This window comes from Bactrocera oleae, chromosome 3, assembly GCF_042242935.1.
Source record: "Bactrocera oleae isolate idBacOlea1 chromosome 3, idBacOlea1, whole genome shotgun sequence".
NCBI lineage: Eukaryota > Metazoa > Arthropoda > Insecta > Diptera > Tephritidae > Bactrocera > Bactrocera oleae.
The window spans coordinates 58,368,617-58,390,944 of NC_091537.1; the positions used below are offsets into that span (position 1 = coordinate 58,368,617).

At 32.1% G+C, this 22,328-nt stretch overlaps 2 long non-coding RNA genes across 2 annotated transcripts; both read left to right on the top strand.

Annotated features, from left to right (window-relative positions):
• The first annotated feature begins 231 nt into the window (after positions 1 to 231).
• Positions 232 to 4,613, top strand: LOC138856243 (uncharacterized). The gene is made up of 2 exons (XR_011395371.1): positions 232 to 355; positions 4,390 to 4,613. It is a non-coding gene; the product is annotated as an uncharacterized lncRNA (long non-coding RNA).
• Positions 4,614 to 5,705: 1,092 nt separating this feature from the next.
• Positions 5,706 to 10,113, top strand: LOC138855944 (uncharacterized). Its single transcript, XR_011395079.1, has 2 exons — positions 5,706 to 5,849; positions 9,890 to 10,113. It is a non-coding gene; the product is annotated as an uncharacterized lncRNA (long non-coding RNA).
• Positions 10,114 to 22,328: the final 12,215 nt, after the last annotated feature.

The following is a 22,328-nucleotide window of genomic DNA, read 5'->3' on the forward strand; positions in this document are numbered from 1 at the left end:
ATAACAATAATTAAACAATCTACTAAGTAATAAATAATTTTTACAAAATATTCTAAATCACCGTTACACAATAATATATTTGATAAAATTGTAAACATTTAACAATATTTCCATACAATTAATAATAATTTTAATAATACTATGTTAATTTAATCTTTAGGATTTACAACAACAGAAAAATATTGTAACATGTAATAAAAACATTCTTAAAGTTATAAATTTTAAAACATAACACGGCAACACTAGCAGATTTGTGTCATTTGGACGTTTTAGTAGTAGAATATTGGTTGGTAACCCGTACTAAGTGTGACTTTAGTAGTACAATATAAGTAGGCAACCCGTACTACCCGTTCCCGTAAGTGTGATTTTAGTAATATAATTTTTTAGGCAACGCGTACCAGTGGGACATTTTTGCGTGTGTTTAGTGAAAATCTTAAGATTGGTGGCTTGTAGATTTATACAATGGTCTAGAAATCCTTTACAATATTCCGTTCGTAGCAAAGTTTACATTACGTCCCGGCAGGCAACAGATGTTGTCTGGATAATTTATTGCTAACGATATTGTCAAAGAAGACTACATATTGATGATTCTTAAAAATCGCTGTCTATTATATTATATTTATTTTTATGATAACTATTGCAATAAACTGTGATATTGGTTATTTGTTAGTTTTGTTTTGTATTTAATAAAATATGACTGTATCATATGGCAATATCTGGTTAGCAACTATCTGTCAGTTAAGTTCTGGTAAACTTTACCGAAAGAAGTAGTGTTGGCTAATTTCTAACCAGAACAGGAAATAACAGTTGTCAGCTGTAAAATCTATAGAAAAAATCAGCTGAATAGGCGGGAACTCTTTTATCACTAATTTTAATTAATTAATTATTATGTATATTTGCATTATTTGCATATATGCATATTACAAACAAAAACCGAGTAATAAAATTTAAATTTTCGATCATAATGTAAATATTCCTTTGAAGCAGTGAAAGGAATTTCTGAGTGAAAAAGAATGCCGAATTGCGTAGCAGAGAGCTGTTACAAAAATAACACAATGCGTGCCACCCGAGCACAAACGGCACAGTCCCTTCGAATTGTACGTACATGGCTCATAACATTAACACAGTTTTTGCATGTTCACACTGAAAGTTTTATGAACTGTTTTCCCCACGCATTCATAATAATCAAACTATCTGTAGGTAAACTAACCACAACTTTGTTAAAGTTGGTAAGTAGTTTGGTCAGTTAAAGCCATCCTCCAGCTATCAGAGGTTCAGGACAATAATAACCGAGTATTGGGGAAACTGCTGATAATAATTAGATACTTCAAGTTTACTCCAAAATATATTTACGTATCCATCGTGTCAAACATTTGAACTTGCGGCTTTGCTTTTTGTCAACTTGTTTCTTCCTCCTTTCGAAGTTGCTTTCACTATTATATATTATAGTTATACTGTAAGCAACCTATCGGTTAAGTCACCGGTTAATTACAAAACACAGCTATCTGTTATCATTATTTTACATTATCACTAATTAATGCATTAGTTGTTCGATAGGTTGTTTTTGTTCCAGCCTAAGGAAATAAGTAGCCATTTCTCCTCTTTTACTACACGTCGTCTAATTCGCCAACTATTTTGGAAAACTGTCTGTTACTCATTGGTTAACGGCGTCCTATTCATTGGCTATTTGTTTGGTTAGCCATCTGTTACTGAAAATAGTTTGTTTGGTTATTGCTATGGTTACCTATAAGTTACAGAAAACTGGTTCATAGGTTACTTTGTTGGTTAGCCATTGGTTTCAGAAAACTAGTGCATCAGCTCGTCATTTGCTACGGGTTATTTGTTTGGTTATTCTTTAGTTACCACTGTCATACGTGTTGCTTACCTTTTTCCTTATAAATAAACCAATTAAATTCTTATTTTATATTATTACTTTTTAATTTATATGTTTATACATTATGGTTCCATTTTGGCTTCCTATTTTTACAAACCTAAAGTAATTATTTTAGGATGTGTTTCAATTTTTAGCATTTATATATACATGTATGCATATATGTACATACAAATTTTCTTTCTTACAATAATTTTTACACATATTTAGTATTTATTTTAGATTAGCTTTTAATTATTAGCATTTTTAGATATATACATTACAAACTAAATTTTCTTTCTTATAATCATTTTTTGGCTAACATTTATATATATATACTATATAATAATTATTTTTTGTTGAAAATGTTATATATTGGTTAGAGATAGTTAATCTTAATTGATAAACTTTAAATAATTTACAATAATAATTAATAATAGGTACACTAATTCTTAATATTCGTACATTATGTACATACATGTATGCTAATCAAACATTAATAATTTTAATTAATTAATTTAGTTTTTAATACTAATAGCTAACTTAAATTTTATATTTTAAAAACTAAAATGGTGATATTGAAGTCCAGGTTGAGAAATTTCCAATGACATTGGCAAATATCTTAAATGAATAAAAAATAATTAAAAATTATTTTATTTAGTATTTGTTAAAGTAAATTATATTTTCACTATATTTTAAAAATAAATTCATGCAAGTTTGTACACATTTCATATAAGAAGTTGAGGGCTACAATATTTAACATGGTACTTAACATAGATATGTTATCTACAGTGGTTACCTTGGCTACATGTTAAGAAACGTCAAATATTCTATTGAAATTTTTAAATAAAAAGCCTTTGTTTAGTTCCCGTATAATTTTGTTTGTCATATCTAACCAAATAAAAGGTTAATAGAGGAAATTTTCTCCTTTCAATTTTGTGCTAAAATGAACCAGAATTATTTATTTATATTTATTTTATTGCGAAATGCTTGTCGGCAAAGTCGTCATTTGGTTTTGTTCAACAACACAATGTCCGCGCGAACTCGCCGTTATTTCGTTGGCTTGCCACCATACACAAAGGCGTTTCACTGAGGGCTCATAGTATATTATTATGTTGCTTAATTTGTATTGAAAAATATTGATGCATAAATGACTTATTTTCATAATATAATAATAATATACGTAAAAATATAAATAAACATAAATTCATACTTACATTCGTTTTTAAAATAAATTCGATTAATAAAAATATATCTGCGTACGTGTATTTAAGAATGACTGTGTGATTGTCACATTTGTGTAAATTGGCGTAATAAAGCGTATATTCAATAAACCTTAACATATGAACATATTTTCCTGAAATATTTTAATTATCTCTGACAGTAAAATATGCTATTTAAGTAATTGAATTGAGATATGCTAATTAATTCCAATTAATAAAGTAAAAAAATTAAATAAAATTTTAATTTTATGTATTTTACGATTCGAACGTATATGCTCGTATTCGGATTGAGCTTAACTCCTTCACGCTTACGACCTAAGCCACTATATAAATGGAAACGCGACCGCTTAGCCAGTTTTATTATTATCATTTGTTCAATAAGTATTATATATTGCTTACGCAAAGCACATACAAAAGTTTGAAAAATTGCATATCAAAGGTTATTTTATTATGAATTCTGGGGTTTTTGCCAGTAGTCCTCCTTTTTAATTCAAAAGGCTTTTCACAATTATAAATTTTCGTCAAATCATTGAAATTGAAAACACAAATCTAAATAGGTATGCGCACCGATTTTTCATTCGTTGTGTCTATTATAGCCTTTTCTCCGTTTCGCACACAGCGTGGTGTATTTTTCTCTTTCGAAGTTATATTTTTCGATGTTCCCTCATGTGGAATTACAAATTAGTACTCAAAAAGATTTCATTTAACATTTGCTCCTTCTCTATTTATTAACATTCTCTGATTAAAAGTTTTGATAACATCTGAAAGGACCAAGCGGTCGCACGTATGCTCATACATAGATAAAATGATCCGAAACTCCTCTCTTTGCTTTCTGAGAGAGCTCATGAACCTTCAGTGCTGCCAAGAAAAACCACGAGTTCATAAGAAAGAGCGGGTATTTTGTCGCAGAGTATTGATTTGCTTAGCAGTACCAATTGTGAACGTATATACATATTTTGGTTAGAATTCCCAGCATATGTTATGTAAACTTTGACTTCCGAATAAATGATCAAAAGATATTTATTTATGGAAAAGAAAGAGAAAAAAGAGAAAAAAGAAATAAGGTTCATGTTTAGGTTATTTAAAACTTGTAGGTCTTTGAAATAATAAAATATTTTGTTAAATATAGTTTTAAACGTTAATTTTGAAAAATATACATTTACATATAATTAGACGTCGTATAGAATATCTAGCTTGGTAAACTAATTTTAATTATGTATATTTTTCTGTAAAATGGAAACCGAAAAATACCCAAGAAATACATTAAAAAATCTTAAAACTTATTTCTTTCCTTAGTGGCACCACTATCAAATGTTATAAAAAATGTGGACTGTGACAGCGCTCTCTCGAATCAAAGAGTTGAATCATTTTATCCATGTTCAAAACACTGAAGGCATTGTATAATTCTACAAGTAACCAAAAAATCAGTTTTTTTCCTATGTGTGTAACACAGCTGAGATCACCTGATTGAAATCTGCCTTTTTCGACACATTGATGTAAATAAAAGAAATGTAACTTAATCACTTTTTTGTGCACGGGTATTTGTAATGGAAAACATTAATGAAAACTTTCAAAAATATTTGGTAAATGTATAGTTTAGGTCCCCCAACTAAGGGGACCTCAAAAATTAATTTTTGAAGATTACAAGCCCGTGAGTGGAGAGTGAATTTTTCAAAAATTTATGTATATATTTACATATATATTTAACGCCCTTTGCAATTCAAATCACTTAGTTGTAATTACCAGTTCATCGAGCTTAACATTATCTTGTGAAAAAAAAAATACTGAAGAAATGAAGAAGAATATATAAAGATATAGCCGCGGGAAACTTATAGTTTTCAAAATATTTACGTTTAAAGTTGAAAATTTCAACTATTTAAAGTACACATTAAAAAGAGAGATTATACCCTAGATACAGGAATCAAAATTGTTGATTGACACTAAGAAGTCTTTTAGTTTCCTACATTTGATAAACCCCAGTGTTGGACTGACCAGGGTTATATTTTTATTATCCCCGAAAGCCTGGGATGGCATACAAAAGTTTCCTTTTCCATTACAAATACCCGTTCACAAAATAGTTTATAACTACACTCTTTTTATATACATCTCTGTGTCATAAAAGGCAGATTTCGATTCAGTAATCTCAGCTGTCTTATATACATAGCAAAACAACTGATTCTTTTTTACTTGTAGGATTATAATCCAATACATTGTATACAATGAACTCAAGTGTCAGTTACAAAATAACGATTTATCTAGAACATTGTATAAGCGTTTTCATAACAATTATAACTCGAAAAGATGTATATATAAAATCAGGTACATGAATCAGGTTCATGAATATTAATGACATATTGAAATATTCAACTTGATTTGAACAAAAACGAAAATAAATATATAAAAATCCGGACCAATAACAATAATTAAACAATCTACTAAGTAATAAATAATTTTTTCAAAATATTCTAAATCACCGTTACACAATAATATATTTGATAAAATTGTAAACATTTAACAATATTTCCATACAATTAATAATACTATGTTAATTTAATCTTTAGGATTTACAACAACAGAAAAATATTGTAATATGTAATAAAAACATTCTTAAAGTTATAAATTTTAAAACATAACACGGCAACACTAGCAGATTTGTGTCATTTGGACGTTTTAGTAGTAGAATATTGGTTGGTAACCCGTACTAAGTGTGACTTTAGTAGTACAATATAAGTAGGCAACCCGTACTACCCGTTCCCGTAAGTGTGATTTTAGTAATATAATTTTTTAGGCAACGCGTACCAGTGGGACATTTTTGCGTGTGTTTAGTGAAAATCTTAAGATTGGTAGCTTGTAGATTTATACAATGGTCTAGAAATCCGTTACAATATTCCGTTCGTAGCAAAGTTTACATTACGTCCCGGCAGGCAACAGATGTTGTCTGGATAATTTATTGCTAACGATATTGTCAAAGAAGACTACATATTGATGATTCTTAAAAATCGCTGTCTATTATATTATATTTATTTTTATGATAACTATTGCAATAAACTGTGATATTGGTTATTTGTTAGTTTTGTTTTGTATTTTATAAAATATGACTGTATCATATGGCAATATCTGGTTAGCAACTATTTGTCAGTTAAGTTCTGGTAAACTTTACCGAAAGAAGTAGTGTTGGCTAATTTCTAACCAGAACAGGAAATAACAGTTGTCAGCTGTAAAATCTATAGAAAAAATCAGCTGAATAGGCGGGAACTCTTTTATCACTAATTTTAATTAATTAATTATTATGTATATTTGCATTATTTGCATATATGCATATTACAAACAAAAACCGAGTAATAAAATTTAAATTTTCGATCATAATGTAAATATTCCTTTGAAGCAGTGAAAGGAATTTCTGAGTGAAAAAGAATGCCGAATAGCAGACAGCTGTTACAAAAATAACTCAATGCGTGCCACCCGAGCACAAACGGCACAGTCCCTTCGAATTATACGTACATGGCTCATAACATTAACACAGTTTTTGCATGTTCACACTGAAAGTTTTATGAACTGTTTTCCCCACGCATTCATAATAATCAAACTATCTGTAGGTAAACTAACCACAACTTTGTTAAAGTTGGTAAGTAGTTTGGTCAGTTAAAGCCATCCTCCAGCTATCAGAGGTTCAGGACAATAATAACCGAGTATTGGGAAAACTGCTGATAATAATTAGATACTTCAAGTTTACTCCAAAATATATTTACGTATCCATCGTGTCAAACATTTGAACTTGCGGCTTTGCTTTTTGTCAACTTGTTTCTTCCTCCTTTCGAAGTTGCTTTCACTATTATATATTATAGTTATACTGTAAGCAACCTATCGGTTAAGTCACCGGTTAATTACAAAACACAGCTATCTGTTATCATTATTTTACATTATCACTAATTAATGCATTAGTTGTTCGATAGGTTGTTTTTGTTCCAGCCTAAGGAAATAAGTAGCCATTTCTCCTCTTTTACTACACGTCGTCTAATTCGCCAACTATTTTGGAAAACTGTCTGTTACTCATTGGTTAACGGCGTCCTATTCATTGGCTATTTGTTTGGTTAGCCATCTGTTACTGAAAATAGTTTGTTTGGTTATTGCTATGGTTACCTATAAGTTACAGAAAACTGGTTCATAGGTTACTTTGTTGGTTAGCCATTGGTTTCAGAAAACTAGTGCATCAGCTCGTCATTTGCTACGGGTTATTTGTTTGGTTATTCTTTAGTTACCACTGTCATACGTGTTGCTTACCTTTTTCCTTATAAATAAACCAATTAAATTCTTATTTTATTTTTATTTATTTTATTACTTTTTAATTTATATGTTTATACATTATGGTTCCATTTTGGCTTCCTAATTTTACAAACCTAAAGTAATTATATTAGGATGGGTTTCAATTTTTAGCATTTATATATACATGTATGCATATATGTACATACAAATTTTCTTTCTTACAAGAATTTTTACACATATTTAGTATTTATTTTAGATTAGCTTTTAATTATTAGCATTTTTAGATATATACATTACAAACTAAATTTTCTTTCTTATAATCATTTTTTGGCTAACATTTATATATATATATACTATATAATAATTATTTTTTGTTGAAAATGTTATATATTGGTTAGAGATAGTTAATCTTAATTGATAAACTTTAAATAATTTACAATAATAATTAATAATAGGTACACTAATTCTTAATATTCGTACATTATGTACATACATGTATGCTAATCAAACATTAATAATTTTAATTAATTAATTTAGTTTTTAATACTAATAGCTAACTTAAATTTTATATTTTAAAAACTAAAATGGTGATATTGAAGTCCAGGTTGAGAAATTTCCAATGACATTGGCAAATATCTTAAATGAATAAAAAATAATTAAAAATTATTTTATTTAGTATTTGTTAAAGTAAATTATATTTTTCACTATATTTTAAAAATAAATTCATGCAAGTTTGTACACATTTCATATAAGAAGTTGAGGGCTACAATATTTAACATGGTACTTAACATAGATATGTTATCTACAGTGGTTACCTTGGCTACATGTTAAGAAACGTCAAATATTCTATTGAAATTTTTAAATAAAAAGCCTTTGTTTAGTTCCCGTATAATTTTGTTTGTCATATTCTAACCAAATAAAAGATTTTTGGTTAATAGAGGAAATTTTCTACTTTCAATTTTGTGCTAAAATGAACCAGAATTATTTATTTATATTTATTTTATTGCGAAATGCTTGTCGGCAAAGTCGTCATTTGGTTTTTTTCAACAACACAATGTCCGCGCGAACTCACCGTTATTTCGTTGGCTTGCCACCATACACAAAGGCGTTTCACTGAGGGCTCATAGTATATTATTATGTTGCTTAATTTGTATTGAAAAATATTGATGCATAAATGACTTATTTTCGTAATATAATAATAATATACGTAAAAATATTAATAAACATAAATTCATACTTACATTCGTTTTTAAAATAAATTCGATTAATAAAAATATATCTGCGTACGTGTATTTAAGAATGACTGTATGATTGTCACATTTGTGTAAATTGGCGTAAAAAGCGTATATTCAATAAACCTAAATATATGAACATATTTTCCTGAAATATTTTAATTATCTCTGACAGTAAAATATGCTATTTAAGTAATTGAATTGAGATATGCTAATTAATTCCAATTAATAAAGTAAAAAACTTAAATAAAATTTTAATTTTACGTATTTTACGATTCGAATGTATATGCTCGTATTCGGATTGAGCTTAACTCCTTCACGCTTACGACCTAAGCCACTATATAAATGGAAACGCGACCGCTTAGCCAGTTTTATTATTATCATTTGTTCAATAAGTATTATATATTGCTTACGCAAAGCACATACAAAAGTTTGAAAAACTGCATATCAAAGGTTATTTTATTATCAATTCTGGGGTTTTTGCCAGGAGTCCTCCTTTTTAATTCAAAAGGCTTTTCACAATTATAAATTTTCGTCAAATCATTGAAATTGAAATCACAAATCTAAATAGGTATGCGCACCGATTTTTCATTCGTTGTGTCTATTATAGCCTTTTCTCCGTTTCGCACACAGCGTGGTGTATTTTTCTCTTTCGAAGTTATATTTTTCGATGTTCCCTCATGTGGAATTACAAATTAGTACTCAAAAAGATTTCATTTAACATTTGCTCCTTCTCTATTCATTAACATTATCTGATTAAAAGTTTTGATAACATCTGAAAGGGCCAAGCGGTCGCACGTATGCTCATACATAGATAAAATGATCCGAAACTCCTCTCTTTGCTTTCTGAGAGAGCTCATGAACTTTCAGTGCTGCCAAGAAAAACCACGAGTTCATAAGAAAGAGCGGGTATTTTGTCGCAGAGTATTGATTTGCTTAGCAGTACCAATTGTGAACGTATATACATATTTTGGTTAGAATTCCCAGCATATGTTATGTAAACTTTGACTTCCGAATAAATGATCAAAAGATATTTATTTATGGAAAAGAAAGAGAAAAAAGAAATAAGGTTCATGTTTAGGTTATTTAAAACTTGTAGGTCTTTGAAATAATAAAATATTTTGTTAAATATAGTTTTAAACGTTAATAATGAAAAATATACATTTACATATAATTAGACGTCGTATAGAATATCTAGCTTGGTAAACTAATTTTAATTATGTATATTTTTCTGTAAAATGGAAACCGAAAAATACCCGAGAAATACATTAAAAAATCTTAAAACTTATTTCTTTCCTTAGTGGCACCACTATCAAATGTTATAAAAAATGTGGACTGTGACAGCGCTCTCTCGAATCAAAGAGTTGAATCATTTTATCCATGTTCAAAACACTGAAGGCATTGTATAATTCTACAAGTAACCAAAAAATCAGTTTTTTTCCTATGTGTGTAACACAGCTGAGATCACCTGATTGAAATCTGCCTTTTTCGACACATTGATGTAAATAAAAGAAATGTAACTTAATCACTTTTTTGTGCACGGGTATTTGTAATGGAAAACATTAATGAAAACTTTCAAAAATATTTGGTAAATGTATAGTTTAGGTCCCCCAACTAAGGGGACCTCAAAAATTAATTTTAGAAGATTACAAGCCCGTGGAGAGTGAATTTTTCAAAAATTTATGTATATATTTACATATATATTTAACGCCCTTTGCAATTCAAATCACTTAGTTGTAATTACCAGTTCATCGAGCTTAACATTATCTTGTGAAAAAAAAATACTGAAGAAATGAAGAAGAATATATAAAGATATAGCCGCGGGAAACTTATAGTTTTCAAAATATTTACGTTTAAAGTTGAAAATTTCAACTATTTAAAGTACACATTAAAAAGAGAGATTATACCCTAGATACAGGAATCAAAATTGTTGATTGACACTAAGAAGTCTTTTAGTTTCCTACATTTGATAAACCCCAGTGTTGGACTGACCAGGGTTATATTTTTATTATCCCCGAAAGCCTGGGATGGCATACAAAAGTTTCCTTTTCCATTACAAATACCCGTTCACAAAATAGTTTATAACTACACTCTTTTTATATACATCTCTGTGTCATAAAAGGCTGATTTCGATTCAGTAATCTCAGCTGTCTTATATACATAGCAAAACAACTGATTCTTTGGTTACTTGTAGGATTATAATCCAATACATTGTATACAATGAACTCAAGTGTCAGTTACAAAATAACGATTTATCTAGAACATTGTATAAGCGTTTTCATAACAATTATAACTCGAAAAGATGTATATATAAAATCAGGTACATGAATCAGGTTCATGAATATTAATGACATATTGAAATATTCAACTTGATTTGAACAAAAACGAAAATAAATATATAAAAATCAGGACCAATAACAATAATTAAACAATCTACTAAGTAATAAATAATTTTTACAAAATATTCTAAATCACCGTTACACAATAATATATTTGATAAAATTGTAAACATTTAACAATATTTCCATACAATTAATAATACTATGTTAATTTAATCTTTAGGATTTACAACAACAGAAAAATATTGTAATATGTAATAAAAACATTCTTAAAGTTATAAATTTTAAAACATAACACGGCAACACTAGCAGATTTGTGTCATTTGGACGTTTTAGTAGTAGAATATTGGTTGGTAACCCGTACTAAGTGTGACTTTAGTAGTACAATATAAGTAGGCAACCCGTACTACCCGTTCCCGTAAGTGTGATTTTAGTAATATAATTTTTTAGGCAACGCGTACCAGTGGGACATTTTTGCGTGTGTTTAGTGAAAATCTTAAGATTGGTAGCTTGTAGATTTATACAATGGTCTAGAAATCCGTTACAATATTCCGTTCGTAGCAAAGTTTACATTACGTCCCGGCAGGCAACAGATGTTGTCTGGATAATTTATTGCTAACGATATTGTCAAAGAAGACTACATATTGATGATTCTTAAAAATCGCTGTCTATTATATTATATTTATTTTTATGATAACTATTGCAATAAACTGTGATATTGGTTATTTGTTAGTTTTGTTTTGTATTTTATAAAATATGACTGTATCATATGGCAATATCTGGTTAGCAACTATCTGTCAGTTAAGTTCTGGTAAACTTTACCGAAAGAAGTAGTGTTGGCTAATTTCTAACCAGAACAGGAAATAACAGTTGTCAGCTGTAAAATCTATAGAAAAAATCAGCTGAATAGGCGGGAACTCTTTTATCACTAATTTTAATTAATTAATTATTATGTATATTTGCATTATTTGCATATATGCATATTACAAACAAAAACCGAGTAATAAAATTTAAATTTTCGATCATAATGTAAATATTCCTTTGAAGCAGTGAAAGGAATTTCTGAGTGAAAAAGAATGCCGAATTGCGTAGCAGAGAGCTGTTACAAAAATAACACAATGCGTGCCACCCGAGCACAAACGGCACAGTCCCTTCGAATTGTACGTACATGGCTCATAACATTAACACAGTTTTTGCATGTTCACACTGAAAGTTTTATGAACTGTTTTCCCCACGCATTCATAATAATCAAACTATCTGTAGGTAAACTAACCACAACTTTGTTAAAGTTGGTAAGTAGTTTGGTCAGTTAAAGCCATCCTCCAGCTATCAGAGGTTCAGGACAATAATAACCGAGTATTGGGAAAACTGCTGATAATAATTAGATACTTCAAGTTTACTCCAAAATATATTTACGTATCCATCGTGTCAAACATTTGAACTTGCGGCTTTGCTTTTTGTCAACTTGTTTCTTCCTCCTTTCGAAGTTGCTTTCACTATTATATATTATAGTTATACTGTAAGCAACCTATCGGTTAAGTCACCGGTTAATTACAAAACACAGCTATCTGTTATCATTATTTTACATTATCACTAATTAATGCATTAGTTGTTCGATAGGTTGTTTTTGTTCCAGCCTAAGGAAATAAGTAGCCATTTCTCCTCTTTTACTACACGTCGTCTAATTCGCCAACTATTTTGGAAAACTGTCTGTTACTCATTGGTTAACGGCGTCCTATTCATTGGCTATTTGTTTGGTTAGCCATCTGTTACTGAAAATAGTTTGTTTGGTTATTGCTATGGTTACCTATAAGTTACAGAAAACTGGTTCATAGGTTACTTTGTTGGTTAGCCATTGGTTTCAGAAAACTAGTGCATCAGCTCGTCATTTGCTACGGGTTATTTGTTTGGTTATTCTTTAGTTACCACTGTCATACGTGTTGCTTACCTTTTTCCTTATAAATAAACCAATTAAATTCTTATTTTATTTTTATTTATTTTATTACTTTTTAATTTATATGTTTATACATTATGGTTCCATTTTGGCTTCCTATTTTTACAAACCTAAAGTAATTATTTTAGGATGGGTTTCAATTTTTAGCATTTATATATACATGTATGCATATATGTACATACAAATTTTCTTTCTTACAATAATTTTTACACATATTTAGTATTTATTTTAGATTAGCTTTTAATTATTAGCATTTTTAGATATATACATTACAAACTAAATTTTCTTTCTTATAATCATTTTTTGGCTAACATTTATATATATATACTATATAATAATTATTTTTTGTTGAAAATGTTATATATTGGTTAGAGATAGTTAATCTTAATTGATAAACTTTAAATAATTTACAATAATAATTAATAATAGGTACACTAATTCTTAATATTCGTACATTATGTACATACATGTATGCTAATCAAACATTAATAATTTTAATTAATTAATTTAGTTTTTAATACTAATAGCTAACTTAAATTTTATATTTTAAAAACTAAAATGGTGATATTGAAGTCCAGGTTGAGAAATTTCCAATGACATTGGCAAATATCTTAAATGAATAAAAAATAATTAAAAATTATTTTATTTAGTATTTGTTAAAGTAAATTATATTTTTCACTATATTTTAAAAATAAATTCATGCAAGTTTGTACACATTTCATATAAGAAGTTGAGGGCTACAATATTTAACATGGTACTTAACATAGATATGTTATCTACAATGGTTACCTTGGCTACATGTTAAGAAACGTCAAATATTCTATTGAAATTTTTAAATAAAAAGCCTTTGTTTAGTTCCCGTATAATTTTGTTTATCATATTCTAACCAAATAAAAGATTTTTGGTTAATAGAGGAAATTTTCTACTTTCAATTTTGTGCTAAAATGAACCAGAATTATTTATTTATATTTATTTTATTGCGAAATGCTTGTCGGCAAAGTCGTCATTTGGTTTTTTTCAACAACACAATGTCCGCGCGAACTCGCCGTTATTTCGTTGGCTTGCCACCATACACAAAGGCGTTTCACTGAGGGCTCATAGTATATTATTATGTTGCTTAATTTGTATTGAAAAATATTGATGCATAAATGACTTATTTTCGTAATATAATAATAATACACGTAAAAATATAAATACACATAAATTCATACTTACATTCGTTTTTAAAATAAATTCGATTAATAAAAATATATCTGCGTACGCGTATTTAAGAATGACTGTGTGATTGTCACATTTGTGTAAATTGGCGTAAAAAAGCGTATATTCAATAAACCTAAACACATGAACATATTTTCCTGAAATAGTTTAATTATCTCTGACAGTAAAATATGCTATTTAAGTAAATGAATTGAGATATGCTAATTAATTCCAATTAATGAAGTAAAAAAATTAAATAAAATTTTAATTTTATGTATTTTACGATTCGAACGTATATGCTCGTATTCGGATTGAGCTTAACTCCTTCACGCTTACGACCTAAGCCACTATATAAATGGAAACGCGACCGCTTAGCCAGTTTTATTATTATCATTTGTTCAATAAGTATTATATATTGCTTACACAAAGCACATACAAAAGTTTGAAAAATTGCATATCAAAGGTTATTTTATTATGAATTCTGGGGTTTTTGCCAGTAGTCCTTTTTAATTCAAAAGGCTTTTCACAATTATAAATTTTCGTCAAATCATTGAAATTGAAAACACAAATCTAAATAGGTATGCGCACCGATTTTTCATTCGTTGTGTCTATTATAGCCTTTTCTCCGTTTCGCACACAGCGTGGTGTATTTTTCTCTTTCGAAGTTATATTTTTCGATGTTCCCTCATGTGGAATTACAAATTAGTACTCAAAAAGATTTCATTTAACATTTGCTCCTTCTCTATTCATTAACATTCTCTGATTAAAAGTTTTGATAACATCTGAAAGGACCAAGCGGTCGCACGTATGCTCATACATACTTGTATAATTATGTGTGCGTATAAACAAATATGAAAAACCACACGTATAATGTTTGTAAATTTGTCTACATACAACTTTGTATGTAAATATGTACACTCATTGCTTCATGTAAAATCTCCGTTGCCACGGACAACCAATGGCCGAAGCTCACGTTTTTTGTTTTCTTGTCAAAGAGTCACTGTGTCGAAAAATTGACGACTGTTTGCGCGACGACAAAGCGTCACAACAATGTATTCTTTGTAGAAAATCAAAGTTGTGCCGAAGAAAAGTTAACGAAGGGCCGCCGATTGTCACCGCTTCTCTTGTCGCTCTAACAGCTTTGCCTACAAATCATCGTAAATATGTATGTTTAGTAGTAGTATAAAACAATATATAAGTTCCGCGGACGCGCGGAAGAAATCGAATATGATAGTTTGAGTGATCCTCATGGATAACTGATCTCTTTATTTAAATTTACTCTTATATATACAATTTTCTTATTTGCTTAATTCTTACAATAAGTGTCAGTTACAATATTCGCTTATTCAGTAATTGGTTTTATTGTGTACATTTTGTGGGTGGTCTTGGCTTAATGAAAAATAATATTAATTACTTAAATAAGCAAAGATGCTTATTAAGAAGCTGTATTATTGCTAAGTGCAAAGATACAGTTTTGTTTATAATTAGCGTAAAGCTACTATGTGGAGGCTGCGGTTAACTCCCCCCTCTCTAAGATGAATCGTCCCCAATTCAATATCATTCTTCGATAGGTTATTTATTTTATCCAAAATAGCGTTATACGATATTTTTTGAGATTCTAAATTTCTATTTGTTTTAGAAGTTTTATAAAATATTTTTAGTTTTACAATCCTATAAACTATGTACATTATTAACAAAATTATAAGTATGTACCATAAAAATTAATGATGTTTAAAAACTTTCATTCGTTCAGCTAAAATATTTATGTTTTCAACTTTTTTATCCCTGAACAGGGTATATTATGTTTGCCATGAAGTTTGTAACACCCAGAAGGAAACGTCGGAGACCCTATAAAATATTATATATAAGTTAACACGGGTAATCAATCATCCGGCCAAAATATCACTTCAACGTAATCAAATATCGCTTCAACGTAATCTGCTGACGGCGCGTCTACAGTTTTGCACATAACACCAAAGAAAAGTTCAGTACTGCAATAATAACGCTTCCGGCCATATTGCTGATCGAACACTTATAGTCTTGCGCGTGACAACAATAAACCAAATACAAGACAATAAGCGGAATTGGTTCACGCGACAAATAACGTGCAGCAACTAAAGTTAGCAAGCAGTGTAGGTATTTAGACGCTAGCGTCGCCTTTGGGTAAATCAGTTGTAATAACTCTCCGCTGAGACCGGCTGGCCTTGTAAAGGGAAATAAAAAATTCAAAACGAAATTAACAGATCGTTTTACTGGCGCCCAACGTGGGGCCAAACAATAAAACTCCTTGTAAAGGACACTCGCGTTTGGCCGTGGGTTCGGACCCACCTCCTAAAAAGAAAAGGACTCTCAACTAAAGTGAAAATATTCAGAACATAAGATCGACACCACTCGACGAGTCAAGATCACTTGAGTGTTTGTTACGTTTAAAAAAAAAATTGAGAAAATTTTAAAACGGTTTAAAATCACGCTAAAAGTGTCAAAGGTTTTTAAAAAAAATTCCTTGTGTTCGACATAAACTGATAAACGTTTTTGGAAAGAAAAACAATTAAATAAAAACTTTAAATATCGAATAATATTTATAAACAAAAAACTATCATCCGAAGAACTTTTAATGGATTTTAAGTGTCAGTGACTAGTGACTTCTTAAATAAATCACACACACACTCGCATCCAGCGATAAAACGACGACGTTCGCAAGCACAAACAGAAATAATAAAAAACTTACAAACTCTATTAAAAACCATATCTACAGAATCTACAAAGCTAGATAGATAGCTAGCTAGAACGTGTGTACGACGAAGGTATAGAACCGAACTGGCAGGACAACCAACTTTAACAATCATCAATCAACCACCAAAAAACCAACTTTAACCAACACAGCAACATACTATCATATGAACATGGGAATATTTATGTAAGTAGAAAGGTGAGCAGCTAATATTTCTCAATAAAAGTGTGAATAAATTAGATTTCCATTCGAAATTTAAAAAAAAGCAAAGATAGTATTTTTTTATTTTGAATCAAATACTATGGATTCCCAGACTCTCCAAACCCTTCTAAATACCGCAATCCGTGCGGCAACCGAATATTCTAGACAGAAATTTCAGACCCACATAGACGAGCTTACAAATAGGTTAGCTAGAATTGAGACCCCGACTCAGGTAATTCAATATGAACCAGTTACAATTAATCCAAATGTATTGTGTGACGAATCCCTAGACCTAGTAAAGACCATGCCGGATTTCAGGGGTGATCCTACTCGTTATGTCTCCTGGAGACAAGCGGCGCACACGGTGTATAAAGTATTCGAAGGATACCAGGGTAGTTCTAAGCACTACCAGGCAGTAGGCATCATAAGAAACAAAGTAGTAGGGGCAGCAGACAGTGTACTTTCGTCCTTCAACACAGTCTTGAATTTTAAAGCAATTATTGCAAGGCTAGATTTCGCATACGCCGATAAAAGACCCATCCATCTAATAGAGCAGGAGCTGTCCACCTTAAGGCAGGGTAAACTATCAGTGATAGCGTTCTACGATGAAGTTGAAAGGAAACTGACCCTTATAATAAACAAAACGATCATAACTCACGGTGGAAACACCACCCTAATAGAGTCACTCAATAATAAATACCGCGAGGACGCTCTCCGCATTTTTATTTCGGGACTCAATCGTCCTTTATGTGACATACTGTTTTCCTCCAGGCCTAATGACCTTCCCTCCGCTTTAGCTTTAGCACAGGAGCTTGAATCAAATCAAGCTAGGTCCATGTTTGCCCAGACTTTTAACAGGCAGACAATTCAGAGTCCAAGCCAATTTCCGTATTTACCACAGTACCGAACGATTCGGCCTGACCAGCAACGATGGCCTCAGGGACAAAGGGTCGTACCAATGGATGTAGACCCATCGCTCTCAAGGTTCAGACAAAATAGACCCCAGCCAATAAAGGGTAATAGTGGGAGGTTCCATCAAGGAGCCTATCCAAGGGCTCCTCATTCAAATATTGGCAACTCGAGTGGCTTACCCAACCGAAATACCATCCAGACCTTCGGAAAACAAGAGCCAGCTTCTCTAGGCAGGGAAAGGCTAGAGAAAAGACCACACGGGAGTGGCCAGCAGGCATTACACAAGGTACAAAGGATAAACAACCTTACCCAGGAACAGGACGACTCTGAGGAAGAATACTGGAATAACGCTAGTTATGATAATTACTATCATAGCGAGGGTTATGCAGAATGTAATCAAGTTGTATACCAAGACGAAATAAATGATGATTTGAATTTTTTAGGACAAAATCCCTCTTGCCCTATATCGAGCGGACAATCGGGGGAAGAGGTATAAAATTCCTTATTGACACTGGTGCTGCGAAGAGCTACATAAAACAGCTCGACGACCTAAAGGGAATCAAGCCAGCAAACCACGCCTTTACAGTCAAATCTATCCACGGCACCACTGAAATTGACAAATGTTGTACAATCAACATTTTTAATAAAAATACTAAATTCTTTATCTTACCCAGCTTAGACACCTTCGACGGTATCATAGGTTTTGACCTATTAACCGGAGTGAACGGTAAAATAGATTGTAAAAACGGACTTCTTAGTTATGATGGGGGACAGGAAAAGCTTTTTTATCACTATTGCCCGGATGTTAATAAATTAATTGAAACAAACGTGAGCAAGTTGGACATTCCCGCTCTGTTGCAGCGACACGCTAAAGTTTTCGCGGACTCCAACGAAGCTCTACCTTATAATACCAATATTATAGGAACAATCAGGACCACCGATGACCTTCCAGTTTACTCAAGGAGCTACCCATACCCCATAGCTTCAGCCGAGTTTGTCAATAAGGAGATTTCGAATCTCCTGCGTGACGGTATAATAAGACCATCCCGTTCTCCTTATAATAATCCAATATGGGTTGTAAGTAAAAGGGGCATTGACGAAGACGGTAATAGGAAATCCAGACTCGTAATAGACTTTCGGAAATTGAACAACAAAACAGTTAGTGACAAGTATCCGCTTCCGGACACTTCCGTAATTTTGGCTAACATTGGAAATGCCAGGTTTTTTTCAACAATAGACCTCAAGTCCGGCTTCCACCAAATTAAGCTAGCTGAAAAGGATCGAGAAAAAACGGCATTCTCGGTTAATAATGGCAAATACGAGTTCTGTAGGCTCCCATTTGGCCTAAAAAATGTGCCCAGCATTTTTCAGAGGGCCATTGATGACGTATTAAGAGAAGAAATCGGTAAAATATGTCACGTCTATGTAGATGATGACATAATTTTTTCGGAAAATGCCGAGCAACATCTAAAGGACATAGGCCAGGTACTACACAAACTTTACGCTGCTAATATGCGAGTATCCGCCGACAAGTCAAAATTTTTTCAAGAAAGTGTCGAATTTTTGGGGTTTACAGTGTCTAAAGAGGGTATTAGGACATGCCCCGATAAAGTCAGGGATATTTTGGACTTCGCTGTTCCCAAATCCTTGAGAGCCTTACGATCATTCTTGGGGTTAGCTAGCTATTACAGACGATTCGTAAAAGACTATGCTGCGATTACGAAACCCCTAACGAAATACCTACGTGGAGAAAATGGTAACATCAGTGCTAACCAATCTCGGTAAATAGAAATAACTCTAGACGAGGAAGCACTTAACGCGTTTGGTAAAGTTAAGAAAATTCTTGCATCAGAAGACGTACTGCTCCTTTACCCTGACTACAAACAACCTTTTGACTTGACAATGGACGCCTCTTCACATGCCATAGGTGCCGTTTTGTCACAAAATGGCAGACCTATCACCATGATCTCGAGAACTCTGTCTCCGACAGAAGAAATCTACGCGACCAACGAAAGAGAGCTCTTGGCGATCGTATGGGCCCTACAAAAACTGCGTAACTATTTGTACGGCGTCAAACACTTAAACATTTATACAGATCACCAGCCACTCACCTTCGCTTTATCTGATAAAAACCCAAAGATGGCGCGCTTTTGTCGAGGAGTACTCACCAAAGTTTCACTACAAACCAGGTAAAGAAAACTTTGTGGCTGATGCACTCTCCCGGCAACACATAAATGTATTGAATCACGAGGTAGACACAGAAAGTATGGCCACCAATAGCGAGTTATCACTTACTCAAGCAATACTTACAGTAAAAAAACCCATTAATTGTTTTAAAACTCAGATTATTCTGGAAGAGGGTGCCAAATTGCCGGTTAACACGTCAATCCTATTTAGGACACAAGTGAGGCATCAAATATCTTTTAATAACCTACAGGATTTACTGAAATCCATGAAACAGTGTCTTAATCCGAACGTCGTTAACGGGTTGCTATGCGAACTCTCTACTTTGGCACTAATCAAAGACGACCTTGCCACATCTTTTCCAGGGGTAAAGTTCCGCCACACTACAAAACAGGTTATCGATGTTTTTAATAACAAAGACCAAAGAAAGAAAGAAATCCTCCAAATCGAGTATAATCGTGCACATAGATCTTGTCGCGAAAATGAACAGCAGATCCTAGAAAATTACTACTTTCCTGACTTAAGAAAAGTGCTAAAGGAAATAGTTTCAAACTGCCAAATATGTCATGAAACAAAATACCAACGACATCCCCCCAACCCAGAAATAGGATCAACTCCCATACCTTCGTACCCAGGAGAAATCCTTCAAACACTAAAGTTCTGGTTTGTGATAACGAGAGGTCACTGAATTCTGAAACTATTAAAGCGATCCTAAAAAATCACTTCGGTGTCACGATCTACACCACACCACCGGCTCACAGTACAACTAACGGCCAGGTGGAATGGTTTCACAGTACACTTACGGAAATTGCACGCTGCCAGAGGCTCGAGACTTGCATTTCCGACACGGCCGAATTAATTCTGCTAGCAACGGCTAAGTACAACCGCACAATTCATTCCGTGACAAACAGAAAACCTATAGACATCATCCACGCAATTCCGGACGAACTAGTTAATGAAATAAAGAACAGACTTATATGTACCCAACAAATTGACTTAAAAAGGCACAACATAAAAAACAAACAAGACAATATAAACCAGGGGGAAAGGTTTTTGTAAAGACCAATAAGAGAATAGGAAATAAATTCACTAAACTTTACACCGAAAAAATAGTCCAGAGCGATTTGGGCATCTATGTTTTAATCGATGGACGTAAAGTTCACAAAATCAATTTAAAACACTGAAATGTCTCCTTCTTCCTTAGGGTAACTCTGCTCTTGATAATGAACCATTGGGCTAACGCAGGGATATTTAACTATACCAGCTCTCATTACATCCCGATAGTAACAGGAAAAGTAATCGTCCACGAGCATTATGAGTTTTTACTCCACAAGACAAACTTGTCAGAATTCGAGGCGATAGCCGAAGAGACGGACACGATATTAGAACAATTCCCACTTTCCCATGCCAGGCAACTTCTCCGAAACGACGCTGACGAAATATTAAAACTACTCGACGCGGTCAAGATACATCACCGACATGCGCGAGGTATTAATATCTTAGGGACTGCATTAAAATACATAACCGGCACTCCGGACTTTGACGACTTTCAGACAATTGAGACCAGAGCCGAAGCCCTAATAGAAGCAAATGAACAACAGTCAATGATTAATCTAGCTACCCAGAGGCAAATTAACGAGCTGACGGTGACGGTTAATAAACTTTTAACACAGGCAAAACGGACGCAGATCGACACGGGAACTCTTTTCTTTGGTCAGCACTAGAAATAGAGCGGTAATAATGCAATTAGAAACCATCATTACATCAGTAGCTTTAGCAAAAGTAAATATTATTAACCCCATTCTGCTTAATGGCTTGGAAATAAGTAATATATTAGCTGCTGAGCTCTCTACAAATACTAGTATAACTGACATACTTTCTGTTTCTAAATTTAAGATATTTCAAAATACACAGTTTATTTATTTCATTATTAAATACCCAAAAATAGCTAGAATTTGTAATAATGTAAAGTTGCTGCCCGTGATCCAGGAAGGAAAGATTATTTCCTTGGAAACGAATCTTATGGCTAAATGCAGCGGAGAATACATCCCACTTTATAATTGCAAAGAAGCCATAATAGCAAACTTCTGCCAGCCCTTGAAAGAAAGTCCCTGTGTACGAGAACTACTGAACCAGCGCTACGCAAATTGCGGCGCTATTCTAATTAATGACCAGCCCGCTATAATACAAACCGAAAATTTGACAAGATTAGCTAGAGGAAC